The 18,657-nt window shown below is 44.9% G+C and overlaps 1 protein-coding gene across 1 annotated transcript in view; it reads right to left on the bottom strand.

Moving 5' to 3' along the window:
* Positions 1-15,931, bottom strand: part of KCNAB1 (potassium voltage-gated channel subfamily A regulatory beta subunit 1) — a 129,892-nt gene extending 113,961 nt beyond the window's left edge. Inside the window, exon 1 of the mRNA XM_084847331.1 lies at positions 15,903-15,931. The gene's annotated coding sequence lies outside the window, so the exon portion shown is untranslated. The remainder of the gene's footprint in view (positions 1-15,902) is intronic.
* Between the last annotated feature and the right edge of the window lie 2,726 nt (positions 15,932-18,657).

Here is an 18,657-nt window from a genome sequence, read left to right as displayed (position 1 = left end):
ACAGGGATGGCTGTTGGGGAAAAATCTGGCCCTTTAGGGGCTCACCAGATTTCCTCATTGCTGGTGGCTCAGCTTGTGTTTGCAACCAAACTGCAGGCTTTCCCCCCAAAATCCGGGAACATACTTAGTTTTTTTCTCTTAAATTGCTAATTGCGGCCGTAATATGCTTAATTTATGGAAATTGTGGCTGTAATATGCTGAATTTTGTCCGGGAGAGAGCGCAGGACAGGAAGGCCTGGAGTGCTATGGTCCATGGGGTCACGAAGAGTCGGACACGACTGAACGACTGAACAACAACAACAACAACGGCCAGAAAATACCTCTGGATGGGCCCTGGAGCTTGACGATGTCATGAAAAGGGCCCGCAAACTTCCGTAAGTGGACAATCTCAATAGGAGTATAAAAAGTTCGTGTGAAGAAGCCCTTGGACGCCATCTTAGACTGTTACAACTGCAAACTTTGTGGCTTTAGCATCATGCCAGCTCACTTAGCCATTCTGTTTTGCTTAATATCCAGCCTCATGTAGGATTCTATGTAGGATTGGGTTTCCTGAACACACTTTCATACGTTTACATAAAAAGTGGAGTGCTTATCAGAAGAACTGGAAAGCTTGCTCACTATTTTGGGACATTTTGGTTGGCCCTAATAAAGCTATTGCCTACTGTAGACTTTGGACACGGACACACCCTGAATCAACACAGCTATCTATGCTTTTTCAGTTTTCTACAGCTATCACCTAAGGTTGGCTTACATACTAATTTGAATTAGCCCTCTGATTGCACAGTGGAGGAGCATGAACATAAACACATCTCTGGTAGATTAGACTGTAAGTCTATCGAGTTCAGCATCCTGTTTCACATATGGGCCAGACAGATCTTGCAGGGAAGCTCACAAGCAGAGCATGAATGCAATGGTCTTGCTTTTGCCAGAAGCATGCACTGGAAAACAAACAAACACCACAATGTGGATAAATCCAGTTTTTTATTATTCTTTAATCAGCCTGATTATGAATACAACTTATGATACAAAGAACTACTGGGTATCAAAATAAAATGGGTAACCTGATTCTTTCATTAAACAGATATGGATGAGGAAATGCAAAGACACCCTAAATGCAGGGGATAGCACCCATGAGCTGCTAAGGGCGCAATCCTATGCATGTTTAGACAGAAAAAAGTCCTACAACTCCTAGCATTCCCCAGCCAGCCATGCTGGTAGTTGAAGGACATTTTTCTGTCTAAACATGTGTAGGATTGCATGCCTATTGGATTGTGTCTGCTTTCTAAATCCACAGAAGGCAATCAGGTCAGCTTTGGTCTGGGAGGACCAGATATTTTTTATGCACTTCCTTCAAAAAATGCAAGCAGATGGTTTCTCCAAGACATTCACACAGCCAAGGTAAACACCCCTGGAATGTGGGCACCGCAAGCAGTTGCCTGGCTTGCCTCTCTAGATGGACTAGTCCTGAATTAGAACTAAAGGAAAAGAAGTAACGGTTTCCTCCCAGACTAGAGCTGATCCCTTTGGTGGATGTAGAAAGCAGACACATTCCAAGAGGCATGTGCTGAGGAGGAATAAGCTAGTGCAACAACAGCAACATATTTCAAATATATGTTGCCATTTATTATTGACTTAATTAATGATTTACCAGAAATAAATGAATAAATTTGACTGGATAATTTCTGCTGCTATAGATCAGCCTTCGCCAAGCTGGTGTCCTTCAGATGTGTTGGACTACAACTCCCACCTCCCTAAAGGTTTGGGTTAAATTAGGGTTTGGGGCCCTAAAATGGGGGCCCTTTGTCCTTTCTGTTGGAAATGTGATAGATTTTATATCTCGAAGGAGTAGTAAGATCATAAGTATCTGAAAATATCATGATAACAGGCTGGAACACACCAGAGTTGAAGGCAGTGGGAAATTGGCTGTGTCTCTGAGAGAAATAATCACTGAACGAAAATAAATGAGAGTTACAGAAACAAAAGAACTGGTTCCAAATCAGTAATGAACAAATCTAATTCTAATGAATGGCTAACAAAATGAAAGAAATGTTTAATAACAAAAATGAATGGAGTAACTAAACAAATATAATGCACACCTATTATAGCATGAGTGGGCTTCTATCGTTCTGGTAGGAAAGGAGGTTTACTTGGTACCTCTAAATGAGCATTTGGCAAACAGAATTCCTGCTCTTCAAAACCACCATAATGCTCTCAACAAAATATATATCTGTGGAAATGCAAGTACACCAATCTTCCTTTGAACCATGGGCTTGACAAGCTACACTACGTTTGTAGCTAGAACTTGGAAAGAATGGTACTTTCTATTTGTTTTTATTTATTTTATTTAAAATATTTCTCAGCTACCTTTAAGGGCAAAAGCCCTACCAAAGAAGCTTGGATAATAAAATAACATACAATAATAAAATCCATAATAACCAGCAATAATAATAAACATCCATGTCAGACTGTACTAAAATCTAAGACACAGTTGCAGCTAGAAAACAAGAACCAGCCAATAAAATGCAATCAGGAAAAGGCACAAGAAAACAGTTGGGTCTTCAAGGCTTTTCTAAAAGCTTGCAATTATGGGGGTCTTACGGACCACAGATGGCAACCCATTCCAGAGGCTTGGGACCACTGCAGAAAAGGCCCTCTCCCTTGTATTTGCCTACTTAACTGCTCTCAAAAGTGGGCAAGTGAGAAAAGTCTCCATTGGAGATTTTAAATTGTGAACAGGGCGATACACAAAATGGCTTCTGAGAATCAAGATTCAATTCAAGGAGAAAACAACACCTGATTTCTTCTCTTTGCCAAGCCCTCTTTCTATTCACTTAGCATGCCATCAGACAGAGTATTTGGAAGATTATACACCTAATATTATCATGAGCAAGAGAATGAACACATACAAGACATTCAGTGAGGGAATATTTTTGTATGTGAAGATTAGTGTTGGCTTGGCATAGCGGGAAAACCTCATCTGTACTCATTGTAAATGCCCAACAAGAACTAAACTTCAAAATATATTATCTCACCAATATATTAAACATTAAGCAACCTGCAGTATTCTCATTTTTCATACAGTGAAAACTGTCAGAAACTTTCTGACTCCCCATCACTAAAATGGTGCCGCATATACTTAACAGAGAGAGCAATCCTATGGCCGCTAGACACTGTCTACAGGCCCATAGGATATGCTCATTTCCGGGAACTGACCTCGGAGCCTGCACTCCGAGGTTGGTTCCTGGAAAACCAACTGCCCCCCTCGTCTGCGTTCCCTCAGAGGCAGCGTGGAGAAGCCCCATCCTCCACGCTCGGAAGAGGAGCACAGAGCAACTGAAAAGGGGCTTTCCAGGGGGGTGTTCCGAGGTGGGGAGAGTGGAGCTGCGCGTATGACACACCCAATGTGTCATATGGCAGCTTCCTCTCCCGGTTGGCCCCCCCATGCTAGATAGCCGGGAACGGCTGTCTAGTGAAAAATAGCAAGGCAGGAGAGGTGTGGAGGGAACGATCCTCCTGTGCCTCTCCTGCCTTGCTTTAGATAGGCGGTCACCTCCGAGGTCGGAGGCGGCCACCTATCTAGTTAGGATTCCGCCCTAAGTCAGTCATTTTAGGCAAAGCAAGGTTTAATACGAATTTGTAGGCTCTTTGGACCCAAAGGACATAACTTTTCCCCACCCACTCATGAGACCCCAAACCACTAGAATGTGGGTCATAGTACCAAACAGGTGTGAAGTGGAAGGCTGGGAGGGTGATTTTAACTGTAGAAGTGGTAGGTGGGGGGAGTCAGAACTGTCATTCCCCCACTGCTTTTCTTTCAGAAATGAGCTCGGCTGGTGGGAAAATAGATTTTCGGTCCCTCTGTCTGCGTGGAGTAGAGGCAACATTCTCAGGTAGGTTCTTGGAATTTTCAAAAAGCAAAAGAGAAATGCATTTTATGTATGAGCATTCCATGTTTGTTTGCAAAACATGCAAGCATGCCCTGTTCAAGGCCCGAAACGTGATCATGAGCACACGTCTTCCGAAAATGGTCACAAATTGCTCGATATGTGCTCATGATCAATTTGTTCAACTTTCCCAGTTTCATTTTGTGCAAATTTCCTAGTTCACACAAATCTCCCCTGCAGGCTGAAAGCCCCACTTTAGTTTATGGGAGAAATTTGTGCAAATTTGTGGAAATTTCACCTTGCTGCCCAATTTGTACAACTTTCCCATTCATGCAAAGTGAACAGCGATCACAAACCCAAACAGGAATTGGGTGCGAGACAAGTGGCAAGACGATGTCTGGAGAATCCTAGTGATCTTGAACATCATTTGTTTGTCCATCCTTAATTTTAACAGCATCTAACTTTATTTTATATTGGATATTCAGAATCAGAGGTACAGGTGCTTCTGATGATTAGTAATTGGAAATACAAGATGGGGGGATACTCAAATTACCTTTTGTACCTCAAATTGGATTTATTGCATTTTATGGTTCAGGACACTGCTATAAGGAAAGGCAGTGTACAAATATTCTAAATAAATAAATAACTCAATAGAATGCTATAGGGGCAACATTTTGGTTAAAATGGGGGGGGAGTTAGGGAATGGAATTTGTGGTTTCATGAAAGGCCTCCCTAGTTATTAAAAACATGTATGCACTGTTTACATCAATGATAAAAACTACATTACAAACATAACAGGTTAGAGCAGTGCTTAATTCCCAAAGGAAAACTGCAACTGTTTGCAGAAAACCAGCATGTAGAAGGCTGTTCAAAAACTACCTTTGGATTTGAGTTCTATGAGTTTTGGGGCTGCTACAGAAAAGTCTCTGCTCCTGGTGGAGGCTAATCTATCTTCAGGCCCAGTGTCAATTCCAAGGAGACCAGGGGTGCATCTACACCCAGCTTTTACTCCAGAACAGGTGCAAGTCGAGGACCCTCAGCACAGATGATGCACTCGCCACTTCGCAGTCTTCCGTGGTTTCCACCCAGAAAATGCGGATTTCCAAGGTGTAGTTTCCCCCTGATTTTTTCGGCTGCTGCAGCTTCACCACAGTGGGGTGCGCTGTCTAACCATCCCTCGGGGTCACATCGCAGTTTGTGGGGTGGGCAGTGAGTGTGACGCCTTTTTCCTCCTCCCCTCTCTTCCCTCTTGCTTCCCATCCTGCCGCCGAGAGCAACTGCGCCCCTCTCTGCCGGTGCTCAGCTGAGAGGGGCACAGTTGTGATGGGAGACGGAAGTGGTGATTCGTGCCATGCAAGATGTGTCAGTGCAGGGAGGAAGTGGGAGAAAGGGAGCTGTTTTCAAGAAGCAGCAGCTATGGTGCACGGTTTATTTCCGATTGTGTTTTTTAAAATCTGTATTTCTCTCTCTGTCTGTTTGTGTGTGATGGATTCAGAATGAACGCTGTTTTTCAAAAGCCCAACACAATTCAGCATGGTGCGAGTAGCAATAATTGCCGCTAAGAGAAACTGCGCCCCTCTCTGCGTGGTGCTCAGCTGAGAGGTGTGCAGTTGTGATGGGAGAGGGAAGCGGCGCTTCATGCCGCCGCCGCGAGCAACTGCTTCCCTCTCTGCCGGTGCTCGGCAGCGAGGGACACAGTTGCTCGTGGCAGCAGCGTCGACAGTGCTCACCAGGCTAGCTGCACCACAGCAAAACTCTGCAGTAACTCACTCTCTCAAGAGCAGCCTTGCCTTGTGTTGTTATATAACTTTGCTCCTGCAGGAGGGGGCAGCCGGAGCAGCACCCCTGCGTGGGGAAGGCGCTAAATGGCAGTGGGCACTGGGGGGGGGGGATCAGTACTGGGGAATGCACCAAGGCAAGTCTGCCCAGGACCTTCCATAACCTGGAGCCAGGTTTGTTTAGCCTCCACATAAAATGAAATCCCTACCTACCCCTAATTTGAGTTGCCCTCTGGCTACAAGAGGTGCAAGATGGCCAGGTGGGTAGGTGGTCCCGTTTACTACTACAAGTGACCTCTTTTTTTCTACATACATCATTCTAAACACATTTGCAGTGGTAAAACTAATGCATATTCAGTTTATTCACTGTGAAGGTGGGATTCACAAGAAACAAAGAATTATAAAGAAAAAAGCCACCATAATCATTAATGCCATTTTGTTGGCTTTAAAAGCAAATAACACAGCTGTAGTGTAAGATATAGTACCCCCAGAGATAAAGAAGGTAAATGACTTTAGAAACTCCCAAACCATCTGCAGTGAATTGCTGCCATATGAAATGCTTAACAGGCCATCCCTCTGATTCATGGTAATGGAATAAACAGTTTAAGACTCCCTGTACTGTGTAACTTATGTCCAGAGTGTTTGCAAACCAGATGAAATGTCTTATCCCAGCTCCTGGGAATAGCAAACAAACTCCCTATTGCCTGAAGCCATGAAGCTCAAGAAACATTAGACAGAGAAAGGAAGTTATTTTATGTGAACACATAAATACATCTAGGAAATGCCACCAGATCAACAGCCATTGCAAATATTTTCAATTCATCCATCTGTTCTTGATTAATGATTATAATTGTGAAGATAATCAATCTGGGTAGAAATGAATGCATGGAGTGTGTGGGCGAGAATTCGGATCATGCCTGCTGGTCCCACTCTCTGTTTCTGCATGTTAATTGTATATGCTCTGAAAATATGGTTTTGCATGGTACCAGAGCGGGGTGCATGTGTGTCTCAAACCAGAACTTCCAGAAGCGATTTTGAAACACCTTACCTCCTGCACCACCAGTACTCTGGATCATCAGGGGGCCAGGCAAACTAGGAATTAGAGCAGTGGTGTTGAACCTCTTTCAGCCCTGAGAGCTGAATTCCATTTTGAAGAAGGGGGGGGGGGCTGCATTCCAATGGTAGGCAGGGCCAAAGGGGTTGGGCAAAAGGCAAAGGGAACAAGGCCAAAAATAGCAAAACTGGCAGCATGTTTTAGCTTAATGCTCTTGTGACCAGTAACGAAGCCTTAGGAGAGGCATTTCAACCTTTTAGGATGGGGGAAAGACTGCAAAAAGCCAGAGAACCTCCAAATGGGGGGGGGGAGGGGGTGGCCATCTAGGGACTCCAGACCTGAAGTTATCCATTAGCGGAGCTCTAGCTGAGAGCTCTAGCTGAAAGAGAGCCAGCTAACATTATAGTTTCGATACTGTCAGCTGACTAACTAGACCAGTCAGGATACACCAGGCCCTATAAAGTCCTTGCAGCCAAGCCACTTTATAAATTTGAACAACTTGTCTTAATCCTTTCTTCTCTTCCCTTGGATTCAGAGAAACCCTACTGGGGGAACTGCAGATAACCCACATTGATACATTTCTAATCTTGCCGACAATGGCATGGCATTTAAAATTAGTATTCAAGGTTCAACAGACAACACAGGCAGCAGCTACGTTATCCTCATGAAGTCCCTGAGATGGCAGCTTCCCTCCCAAGGCAAACTACAGTTTGGGGGGAAGGAGATTTTTACTGGGATGGCAGAACAGAGGAAAAGGCTTTACCCTTCTCCTCCCCGCTTCCTATGATCCCAACCCTGATCAGAAACCTCCCTCTGACTATTACTTTAACAGGAAAAAAAATACACACAAAACAGTAAAACATACATTTATCTTAAGGTGTAGTTTGGTCCTAAATATCTGGTCAGCAGCTCACTGAGTAGCTTTTGTTATACACAATGAAACTGGCCTGTGGACTGGTTTGCATAACAAAAGCAAAAGTACCTTTCCTTTAAAAATGTGGGGGAGATAAAGGGCTGTATGTCAAGTGTTGGTAATCTTGCTATTCCATCAGGCGAATACAAAGAGCAGCAACAACAAACACACTAAAAATACTCTTGCTTGTATGCAATTTAGTCTTGAATATATCCAAAACTGTCCCCCTTCCTGGAACTCTTCCCTCTCTCTCTGCTGAATGTTCTTTTTACTTTGCTTCCCCATCTCAGTACCCTGCTTAGTTTGGAAATACTCTGAATGGGAATAGTTCAGAAGACTAAAGGTGCAATCCTATGCACATTTAGTCAGGACTTTTGTAGAACTTTTTCCTTGCTAAACATGCATAGGATTGCACCCTAAGCTTTATAACCCTGGCTAAAACAAGCTAAGTGGTGTCTTTATATTAAATGTTTTACAATTCAGCATTACACACACACACACCACTGTTTTAAAAAGCTCTGATTTCTTCAATATGCAGCTTTCACAGACTGACAGTGTATTCTTTTCTATTCTTTTCTAACCTCCCTGATTTGTTTCCAAACTATATTTGTGCAAAATATCGTGATTCACTGCCCCACTGACATCGCAGCCACCAGCCTCCACAAGCATTAGGGGAAAATCACACAGACCATATTTTTGCCCCTCCTTTCCCCATGATTCAACCTTCCCCAATTGGGTGTCCTCCAGCTGCATTGGACTACATCTGGGAGTTGTCGTCCAGCACATCTGGAGGTCACAAGTTGGGGCAAGGGTGCCATAATGTAATCAACACAGTGTGACTTTTTCAAAGGATTTTGGTGTGATGAGCTACTTCTGTGAACACTTCAACACATGTCTGGATTGCAACGCACCACATCCCAGTTGAATCCCCTTTTCAGTAGAGAGTGAACCTGCTCAGCTTGCAGAAGTTGCTGAAAAGTCTGCAGAAACACACTTTTGACAGTAGCAAATGTCCCTAGAGGCTCAGTTGCCATTCATGGTATAGTTGTTGAAAGTATGCCTCTCAGCCTCTGTAAGCGTGGATAATGAAGGCATCTCTGGGCAAAAGGTGTTACATAGGTGTAAATTATTAAGAGACCATTCATTGCGTCAGTAAGAATAACCTCATGCTTACTGAAGCTCTCACTTTGTCTCTAAGCCCATTAAAAGTTTTCAGCGTAGCCCAAAGTACACAATAGTGGTCACAGATCTCCCCAGCTGGGGTCAAACAGGCAGAATTGGAAGGAAGGAAGGAAGGAAGGAAGGAAGCAAGGAAGGAAGGGGAGGGAAAGGAATGCATTTCCCCTTCTCAGTGTGTGGGGATGGGAAAAAGGGCTGTCGTGATGAAGCAACACCCATTCCAGCGGCAACACTTTAAGGCAGATCACTGGCAACATGGCCTCCATCTTTTCTGAAGCTGCCACCGCACACGCTTGGTCAGCCTGACTCAGAAGCGAATGCATTTCCCCCAATGTAAGACGCCTTTATTCAGACGTAGGGGGGCGCCAACCAAGCTCCCCGTTTGCACCTGGTCAAGCCTTAGGTTTTTCTCCTTCCCTGTGGCTTAATGCTGAATAATGTGACTTAAAGTGGTCTAGGCAGATGGGAGGAGAATTCTCCTTTGGGGTTTGTCAGAAATGCAATTTATAAGTATTTATTAAGGAATATCATAAGGGAACAAGAGGGAAAGCAGGAAGGTACTTTGAAAATAAACAGTACAAAATTTGTGTGTGGTGGCGCATAGCGAGTCCCTTTAGGGCAGGACAGGGAAGTGGGAAACAAATCCAGACATAGACTTGGATGAGTTAAATAACTGGCCACGACTTTATTGGTTCAGCTTGGAACAGAGTTGGCGGGGGCATAGGGCATGGATCTGTTAACTGGACTACCCGCCTGCAGTCTGATCCCATCAACCTGGCCCACCTGCCCAGTGCTTCATTGCAGAGGCAGGACTCAGAGGCACACCCCATGGTGCAGACTGTTGAAGTGAGCCCCTTTCTGCCTCCCTGGGATGTGGCCCAGATTGCAGCCCCACACTGAGCTGGGTCTCAATGCCACCCCCCCCCACACACAGTGGCCCCTTAAGGGGCCCCCTCTTGAAGGGGAAAATGGGGCACCCAATCCTGTTCCCCTTATCAATGGATCCAACCCAATGCCTTCCATGCCTACAGAGTTGTGATTCAGAATTGAAAGTTTTATAACCAACCTTACAGTTATACTTGTCAAGCCAAACAAATCCAAATATCACTGAGTTAATATTCTTGCAATGGAGAAGACAGAAACCCTGCACCATGGTGCCAATTTGTGTGCCGGCAAAATTCCTTTCCAGATCTGTTAACTGGTGACTAACCATAATCCATGGCAAGAAGTGAGTTACCCCGCAGTGGGTGGGTGGGGAAGTTGGCAACGATAATGCTGAAACCATGCGAGAGGCCCCACCCTTAACAGCCTCTGGTGGACTAGAGGGAGGGAAATTTCCCCTCCAGTCCGTCAACAAAGCCCTCTTCCCACCGAGCCAATTTAGCCCTGATTGGCTCCCTGCCTCCCATGTGGGTGCACACGTGGCGCCACTACCGCTGCCCCCTCCCTGCCTCCCCATTGGGACCTCACGCCACCACAACACTGCTTCCCAGGTAAGTTGGGAGATGCATTTGCTAGCCTACACTAGGTGCTCACAGGAAGATACCACACACAGGAGATGCCTTCAGTGCACAGCGCCCTTGAATGGTTAGACAGACAATAAGGCAACAAAGGCTGAGGGGAGCCTAATCCCTTTTTATTAGGATGATCATTTGGATGGTTGGTGATCAGGGGTGACCGGCTAACCTGTTTTCACCAATCACAAAAATTATATGTGGACAGAAAGACCCACTCGTCACCTTATGGGATAGAACAGACTTCCCCCGACATGCTGCCCTCTAGATGTTGTGGATGACAACTCCCAGAATTCCTAACCACTAGCCATGCTGACTGAGGCTGACGGGAGTTGAAGTCCAAAACATCTGGAGGGCACAAGGTTTGGGAAGGCTGAGCTAGGAGGTGCTCATTATAAGGAATGTGTTAATTTAAAAGGAAGGGCCTAATTCAGCAGGAGAAGGCTCTGGCTTCCTTTCTATGGAGCATGAAAGAGAGGTAGCAGACCATGTGGTGCCACAGCTGCTATCTTGTAATAGGTGTGGGACAATGTGCAAATCTCCACATCAGTCACTGATATGTTTATGCATATAGATATGCTCTTGTTGGAATGGGGCTCCTAAGCAATTGCCAAGGAATCAGTCTAGCAAGGCACTTAGAGAACACGCTCGTGTCTCTTCCTGATTTACAAGGATGCTCCAGTTTGAATAGATCCACTGGTATGTTTTAAGTATAACCAAGTCTGGATCTGACCCCATGAGTTCTTTCCTACATCATGGCTGTAGTTCAGGATAAAACAGAAACGTCAGCAGCTGCCTTATACCAAGGCTGGATCTACACTTACCACCTTTTTTTGCTTCCAATAAGGTTTCACCGCCCACCTTTCACACTACGCAGTACCTGCCTCGAATTGGAATTGGAATTTCCCACTTCCGTGCTCCCACTTTCAATACCCTAATATCCCGGTATTTCCCTTTAATGTGCTCTGATTTTCCGCCTTCGCTACCATATCCGGTCGTAGTCCCCTCCCCCGCCTGTCCATATATGGTGGTGTTTGTATTTCCCTCCTGTCCAATCACAGCTCTCGACAGCCCCATGTCTTCTTCCAGCTACTGATCACATAGCTTCCTCAGCAGCCCCCATTTCCTCAGCAACAATGAAAGGGCTGGATGTGCGCGTGCTTGTCTGATCTTGGAAGCTAAGCGGGGTTGGCCCAGTCAGTAGTCAGATGGGCGACCGCCTGGAAATCAGGCTTCCTGCACTGAGCAGGGGGTTATTCTATCCCTTCAAATGAGACTAAGTTTTACCCCCTCCTATCCCCCGCTCCAGATGTTTTTTTTTAAAAAATTAAGGCGTTATCCTCACAGAATCGGGGCTTCTCCGCGATGTTTTTTTTTCCTAATTCAGGCATGATCTTCAAAGATTCAAAGTTGTAAAGCTTCACAGCTTCAAATCTTCAAAGATCATGCCTGGATTAGAAAAAAAAAACATCACGGAGAAGCCCCGATTCTGTGAGGATAACCCCTTAATTTTTTTTTTTTTTTTTAATCCAGAGTGGGGGATAGAAGGGGGTAAAACTTAATCTCATTTGAAAGGATAGAATAACCCCTTGCTCAGTGCAGGAAGCCCAAGTTGGACTATTGGTCCATCTAGCTCAGTTTCGACACTGACTGGCAGCGGCTTTCCAGGGTTTCAGGGAGGAATCTTTTGGGGTCCTATCTACAGATGCCAGGGATTAAACCTGGGACCTTTTGCATACAAAGTAAATGTTCTGTTATTGAACTATGTCCCTTTCACTTCTCCCAAGTAGCAAACAAGAAACAACGGAGATTCCAAGGACACAGCAATGCAATATGTGAGCTAGGGCACCACATAGAATATTCAATGATGGGTTGAGCTAGGTGGCTGTAAGCCAAAATCTTAGTGCTTGCTGGAGCATTCACCACCGAGCCCAGGAGGTGAACACATAGCATTGTCCCCGTATGAGAACCAGCTTGAGCTAGTCTCAGGTGCACATGCAGGAGCGGCCCAAGCCATTTTGATGACTGAAGAGGAGCAGCAAATACCCCACCCCAAGTCAAGGAGCATAGTAGCTAAGGCAGGTGTGGGGAACCCGAGGTGCATGGGCCACATCCAGCCCTCTTGGGGTTGCAATCTGGCCCTCCAGGGTTCCTAAGATGGCCAGGCCCTTTTCAATGGCCACACCCCTTCCCCCAATTGCAGATTGTTTCATGGTTTCCCAGCTATTGCACAGTTTTTCCCATTGTAAAAGGTTGAAGCTAGAGCTGAGCACAAATGGCCTTCCAGAATTCTCCAGCCTATCTTAGGGGAAGAGAAATTCTCCAACAGTTTCTCACAGATAGGGCTCACTGTTGGCAGGGGTTTTAGCACAGGTTCTTTCTTTTTTCCTAAGGGTTTTGGTTTACTGCACTGCTTCTGTAGGTGGCAACAGCATCAACTGTGGTATGGCTTCCACTCTTCTGAGGCAGAATTTTGAATTTCTTTTGGTGGTATTTTTGAGCTTATCTAATCACTGTGAAGTGGCTGAGGATGCTGTGTGTGTTTTCTTTCTCTACTACACATCTTTCTAATGCTCTGCAGCCTCCCAGGCCACCTGCACTTTCTGAACTGAAAAACCCCATGGAAGGTCTTCCTCATGATGGCTTTAACTTTAAGTGCGGGAAGCCGAGGAGGCTACAGGCTGCCACAGAGATTACCATACAATGACAGACAGGACACTCATGCACACTCCTCAGCTACCTCATATGTAAGGTAAGCACAAGAATCCCAAACCCAACCCATGAGAATTTCTCCAAAATTTCTCCTCCTTGGAATTTCTTTTCGAAAGCAATTTCTTTTCTTTCGAATTGAATGAGAATGGTTGAAAAAAATGTGGGAGAAATTTTCAGCACAGCACTAGTTGAAATGTCTCTCCTAAGGCTTAATTACTGGCAGTAAGAGGTTTAAACAAAAACATATTGGTATTTTTGGCCTGCCATCTTTTGCCTTTGGCCTTGCCCAGCATTGCAATGCCGCCCCTGAATGCTTCTTGAAAACTGAATTCGTCCCTCGGGCTTAAAGAGGTTCCACACCCCTGACCTAAGGTCAGCCAAGTTATTTTGGTACCTGAGGCAGAAATTCCCACAAGCACCTCTTCCCCTCCCTGGCAGTACAAATACAATAATAAATGTAAGGTGCAATCCTATGCATAGACAGAAAAAACCTCCCCACAGCTCCCAGCAGTCCCTAGCCATCCATGCTAGGTGAGGAATGCTGGGAACTGTAGGACTTTTTTCTATTTAAACATGCATAGGATTGTGCCCTTGATAGCTAACAATTTGCTTCCCTTTCATGACACCTCAAATCAGCTGCCTGAGGCAGCTGCCTCAGTCTGCCTAATGATAGTCTGCCGTGCGAAATGGCAGCATGTTTGATGCTGATCTAATGCCTGCACTGTGCCAGAACATACTTTCATTTTCACTCCAAAGTTAGTCCTCACATACTCAAAACAAAACACATCAGATGACCAAGTGAAACAGCCCCCCAAATAGAAATGAAATATCAAAAGCAACACATCAAAAGGAGGGAAGCACTTCTGAAACACAAATACTAGTTAGCTGAAAATATTATGCAGTGAAAAGTGACACAATGTCACGCCAGCATTATCTGAGAAATTAATCAAGTGTGATAAAATGCATTCAAGGAGGAGATTTCCCTCTGGGGCCAAACACCACGGTTTGCCAGAAAGATCTGAAAATGTGACCATTATTCATAAACAGAAAGGGTTTATTTCTATCAGTTCTGCTTCTAAATCTTGCTAATCTCAAATGTGGGTGGTGGTCATTTTCTCCCAGATGGTCAAATAAACCTTACTGAGGCCTCTTCAAAGTAAGCAGTTGGAGAATTAGAGTTTGGAGTCTTGAGGAAATGCCCTTTAAGGCACAATCCTAAGCACATTTAGACAGAAAAAAAGTTCTACAATTTCCAGCATTCCTCAGCCAGCATGGCTGACTGGGGCATACTGGGAGCTGTAGGACTTTTTTTCTGTCTAAACGTGTACAGGATTGTATCCTTAAAGGATCTTGTGGAGGTAGAACTTGTCAAATATAACATGACAAAGACACCAAAGTGATATAGTCTGGGACCCTAAGATCATCTTCAGAGGCCTTCCTCTAGCTGGCCCTACCAAATGAGGTGAGGCCTGTGGCTACTAAAGAGAGGGACTTTGGGGTGGTGGCACCCCAGTTGTGGAATGCCCTCCCCTAAGAGGGAGAGAGGCATTGTAGTCTTTTTGGTGCCAGGTGAAGATCTTTTATTATTTTCCCAGGTGTTTTTGTTCTTCAGTTATATTTTGAATATGTGTTGTGTTTTTAGATTTGTCTCTACTGCAGGTTTACTCTCTTTTAAGCTTTTAAATGTTTTATATTATGTTTTGTGATGTTATCATTGTCGTGAACTGCCCAGAGAGCTTTTGCTCTTGAGCAGTATAGAAATGTAAATAAATTAAAAAAAATAGTCTATATCAGTCTTTCTCATGTTGGCCATTGGGCGTGCTGGCTGGGGATGGTGGAAACTGTAGTCCAACACATTTGGAAGTCGCCAGGGTGGGTGCAGGGTGGGCAGGTGTCCTCTTTTACAGAGGACAGTCCTCTATTTGAAGGGCTGCCAGAAGACCATCCTCCATTTGAAAGGCTGTCTGGTCCAATTACAGTATAAAGAATGAACTACAAGAACTTTTGCCCATCTACAGTTAGCATGCGAACAGCAGACTGAATAGGCAGGTACACAGGTCACCTGGTCACAATCTTCTGCAGTATGGCAAAGTATATCATCATATCTCTATTTCAGTTACAGTAATTGTTTCTGATTTGCATCTATACATATAAATTAGCAGATCCAAATTGCTATCATCTTTTGTCCTCGTTTCTGGTGATGCATTTCCTCTTTTTGGGCTATTCAGAAGTGGCCACCCTACTGGGCTATATAGTCCTTTATAGATGGTTTAATCAGATAGAAAGAACACTCTGGGCCCTATTCACACGTGCACGGAGGGAGGGTGGTTAGGGCAACAACAGAAGGGAGGGTTAGTGAAACCACTATATGCGGGCCTGTCAGACGACCAGGAGCCAGCTTGTTGTTCAGTCGTGTCCGACTCTTCATGACCCCATGAACTATAGCATGCCAGGCCTTCCTGTCCTGCGCTCTCTCCCGGAAGTGCTCAAGTTCATATTCATTGCATCGGTGATTCTATCTAGCCTTCTCATCCTCTGCCGTCCCCTTCTCCTTTTGCCTTCAGTCTTTCCCAGCATCAGGGTCTTTTCCAGGGAGTTTTCTCTTCGCATTAGGTGGCCAAAATATTTGAGCTTCAGCTTCGGTATCTGTCCTTCCAATGAGCAGTCAGGGTTGATTTCCTTTAGGATGGACTGATTTGACCTCCTTGCAGTCCAGGGGACTCGTAAGAGTCTTCTCCAGCACCACAGTTCGAAAGCATCGATTCTTCGGCGCTCAGCCTTCCTTATAGTCCAGCTCTCACAGCCATACATTACTACTGGGAAAAGGAGCCAGCTACCCCCCCCTCCATAGTTACTGGGTGAGCTTACCTGAGTGGTTTGCAGGCATCCCGACAGCCTGTGTGGTGCAAATGGGCTCTTGGCAGCCACTCCATTGGCTGGAATGGCCGTGCAACCATAAAGTTCACGGCAGCTAGAGGGTTGCCCGGAGTAGCAGATGGTCTAGCTGACGGACTCTATGGTCAAACCCTAGGAGTCCTCCTGAGCCCGTTTAAGCCACCAGGGAGCTTGCCACAGTAACGGTAAGTCACCCCGGGGTCCCTTAACCCTTTTTCATGGGGGTGGTTACCTGAGATGGCTTAGTGACCATGCAGAATGTGGCTTTTCCCCCCACACAACCCACTAAGCCACTGTGGTTGGCAAAAAAAGCCTAACCACCATGGTTTAGTGTGACATCTGAACAGGGCCACTTAGTGAGAAGCATCAACATTGGAACACAAGGCTCTGCCCCAATCCTATACATGCTTGTTTGAACATCAGGAGTGAGTTTTAGACCTTCAAATGAACATGTGCAGCATTCCAGCAGGTAAAAACTTGTGGACCACGTAGGGGAGGGAAAACAGAAAAAAGGTTTTAAACTGTCTGGTTAGGTGTTTTGAGACCCCACCTCAAAATACTCTGTTTATTCAATGGACACCTGTTACTGAACCCAGGACTTAAAATACCTGACCATTGGCAACCTTAACCAGCTGTGTTGGTTAGTATAAAAAGCATCAAAACCCCACTCTTGTTTATAGCGTTCATATAATTAACAAGATACAGGATGCTTTCACATGCATCTCAACAAGATACCATTTATTTTCATTTCAGTGCATGGCATTGCTTTGCCTGACAACGGCTCCTGAATGTTGCTGCTTGAGTCATTCATTTTGTTGATAAAGGTGCTAAACGGACTAATTAACATTCTCACACAACAACAACAACTACATCTCAGGAAAAATGCCCAGCTCATTAATAATTGAGATTTATGATGGCATCATTTTACTTGCTATACTCAGAGGCTGTTCTTAGGTCTGGATCACTAGGAACCATGTGCAAGTCTGCCTCTTATCCCAACCCAGAGGGGGGAAAGCCCTGATCATCATGATCAAAAGGTCGATTTTTTGTGGTTGTTGCCTGCTGTTGCTAACTCTTGCACTTCAGTCAGGACTGCATAGATCCTTCCTTAACAGTTCTGGCGTTATATGTTACTTATTTTATACTAATGAAAATTAACTTCCCACTGGAGAGTTGAATGAACCCAGAGTTATAAAAATGTGATGTGACTGCTAACGTTTTCCACCATGCTTCACTAAAGTGAATGCAGTTTAAATGGGAAGAGCAATTTGAGAGCTACTACTACATTGCCATCAGTATACATTGCAGTTTATAATGTTTCCTGAGCATAAAATCTGGTAGTCCTGTCTGTCCAGTGGAACAGGCACCACTACCAGAACAGATCCCCCCTCCTGCTGCAGAGAGTTGGGGGACTTTTTGGAGCACATTTGGAGCAGGGGGAGGAAAGGGGGTGGAAAGTCCCATTGCACAAGCAGAAGTCCACTTATACAATGTCAGGTGGAACCCATAGATCCCCATCCCCAAGAAGCTCAGGATACAATCCTAAGCATGTTTAGACAGAAAAAAGTCCTACAACCCAGCATGGCTGGCTGGGGGATCCTGGGAGTTTTAGGATTTTTTTCTATCTAAACATACATAGGACTGTGCCCTTAGTATCTAGAATTGTCAGTGGGGAAGAAAAAGACTGAGGAGGTGAAGACACAGGAAACAGGTAGTTATGGGGCAGAGTCTGAAAATAGGAACGCATGGACATTGCATTTCATATACATATGCTCCTCAGATTCACTTAATATATAAAACTCAATGACAGTTTAAGGAGTTAAACCAATGGCCTTGCACAAAATTTGGGCTCTGAGGAGGGTTTTAAAGGAAGAGAGAGGCAGGACCACAGATGTATGCTGGGAGAGAATTGTGTGCCCAAATACAGCCATGGATAATGGACAGACTCAGGCCAGAGAGCAAGAGCACACCATACAACATTTCAGAGATGAAAATTGGAACATGCTTGTAATACTCCTATTATCATACCAAGGATCACGCCACAAGCCCAACATCTTCTACTGTTACACATTTCCAAAGGCTCTACTGTCTCTGGCACATTGCATTTATTTATTCTGCAATCACCCGGTTCTCCACCAGGGTCAGTCCAAGAGATTTTTCTCTCTGGGGCAGAACATTAAATGGCATCTTCCCAGGCCCCAGTCAAGATGCATAGAACCCAAGAAGAGCCAAGTTATTTTGGCACCTGAGACAGAAAATCCCACCAACACTCCTCCCCCTCATACCTCCCTGGCAGTACAAATACAATAAAAACAAACTAAATAACTAACAATTTACTGTCCTTTCACAACATGCAAAATCTGTGGCCTGAGGTGGCTGCCTCACTCTGCCTAGTGGCAGGGTCCGTCCTGTCATCCACTGATTTAAAAGACAAGAGGGTGATTGTGTTGAAGATATAATAGAAAAATATGGTTGCCTTACAATATGCTAACAGTTCAAAATATACCAGCTGCAGTGTAAGAAACCAATGTGAAAAGAGCTGTGCTAGATCAGTCCAAAGGCCTATCTACTGCAGCATTCTGTTCCCATGGTGATCAACTAGCTGCCCATGAGAACAGTAGCACCCTCCTGCTCATGTTCCCCAGGAACTGGATTTGAGAGGCATGCTGCCTCTGATACTGGAGGTAATCATGATGGCCATCATGATTAGTCTTTTCTCCCATGAATT

Source organism: Heloderma suspectum, chromosome 3 (genome assembly GCF_057233095.1).
Source record: "Heloderma suspectum isolate Gila_16-S chromosome 3, 16-S_ref, whole genome shotgun sequence".
Classification (NCBI taxonomy): domain Eukaryota; kingdom Metazoa; phylum Chordata; class Lepidosauria; order Squamata; family Helodermatidae; genus Heloderma; species Heloderma suspectum.
The sequence above is the reverse complement of the archived record's forward strand: the minus strand, read 5'-3'. Positions and strand labels throughout refer to the sequence as shown.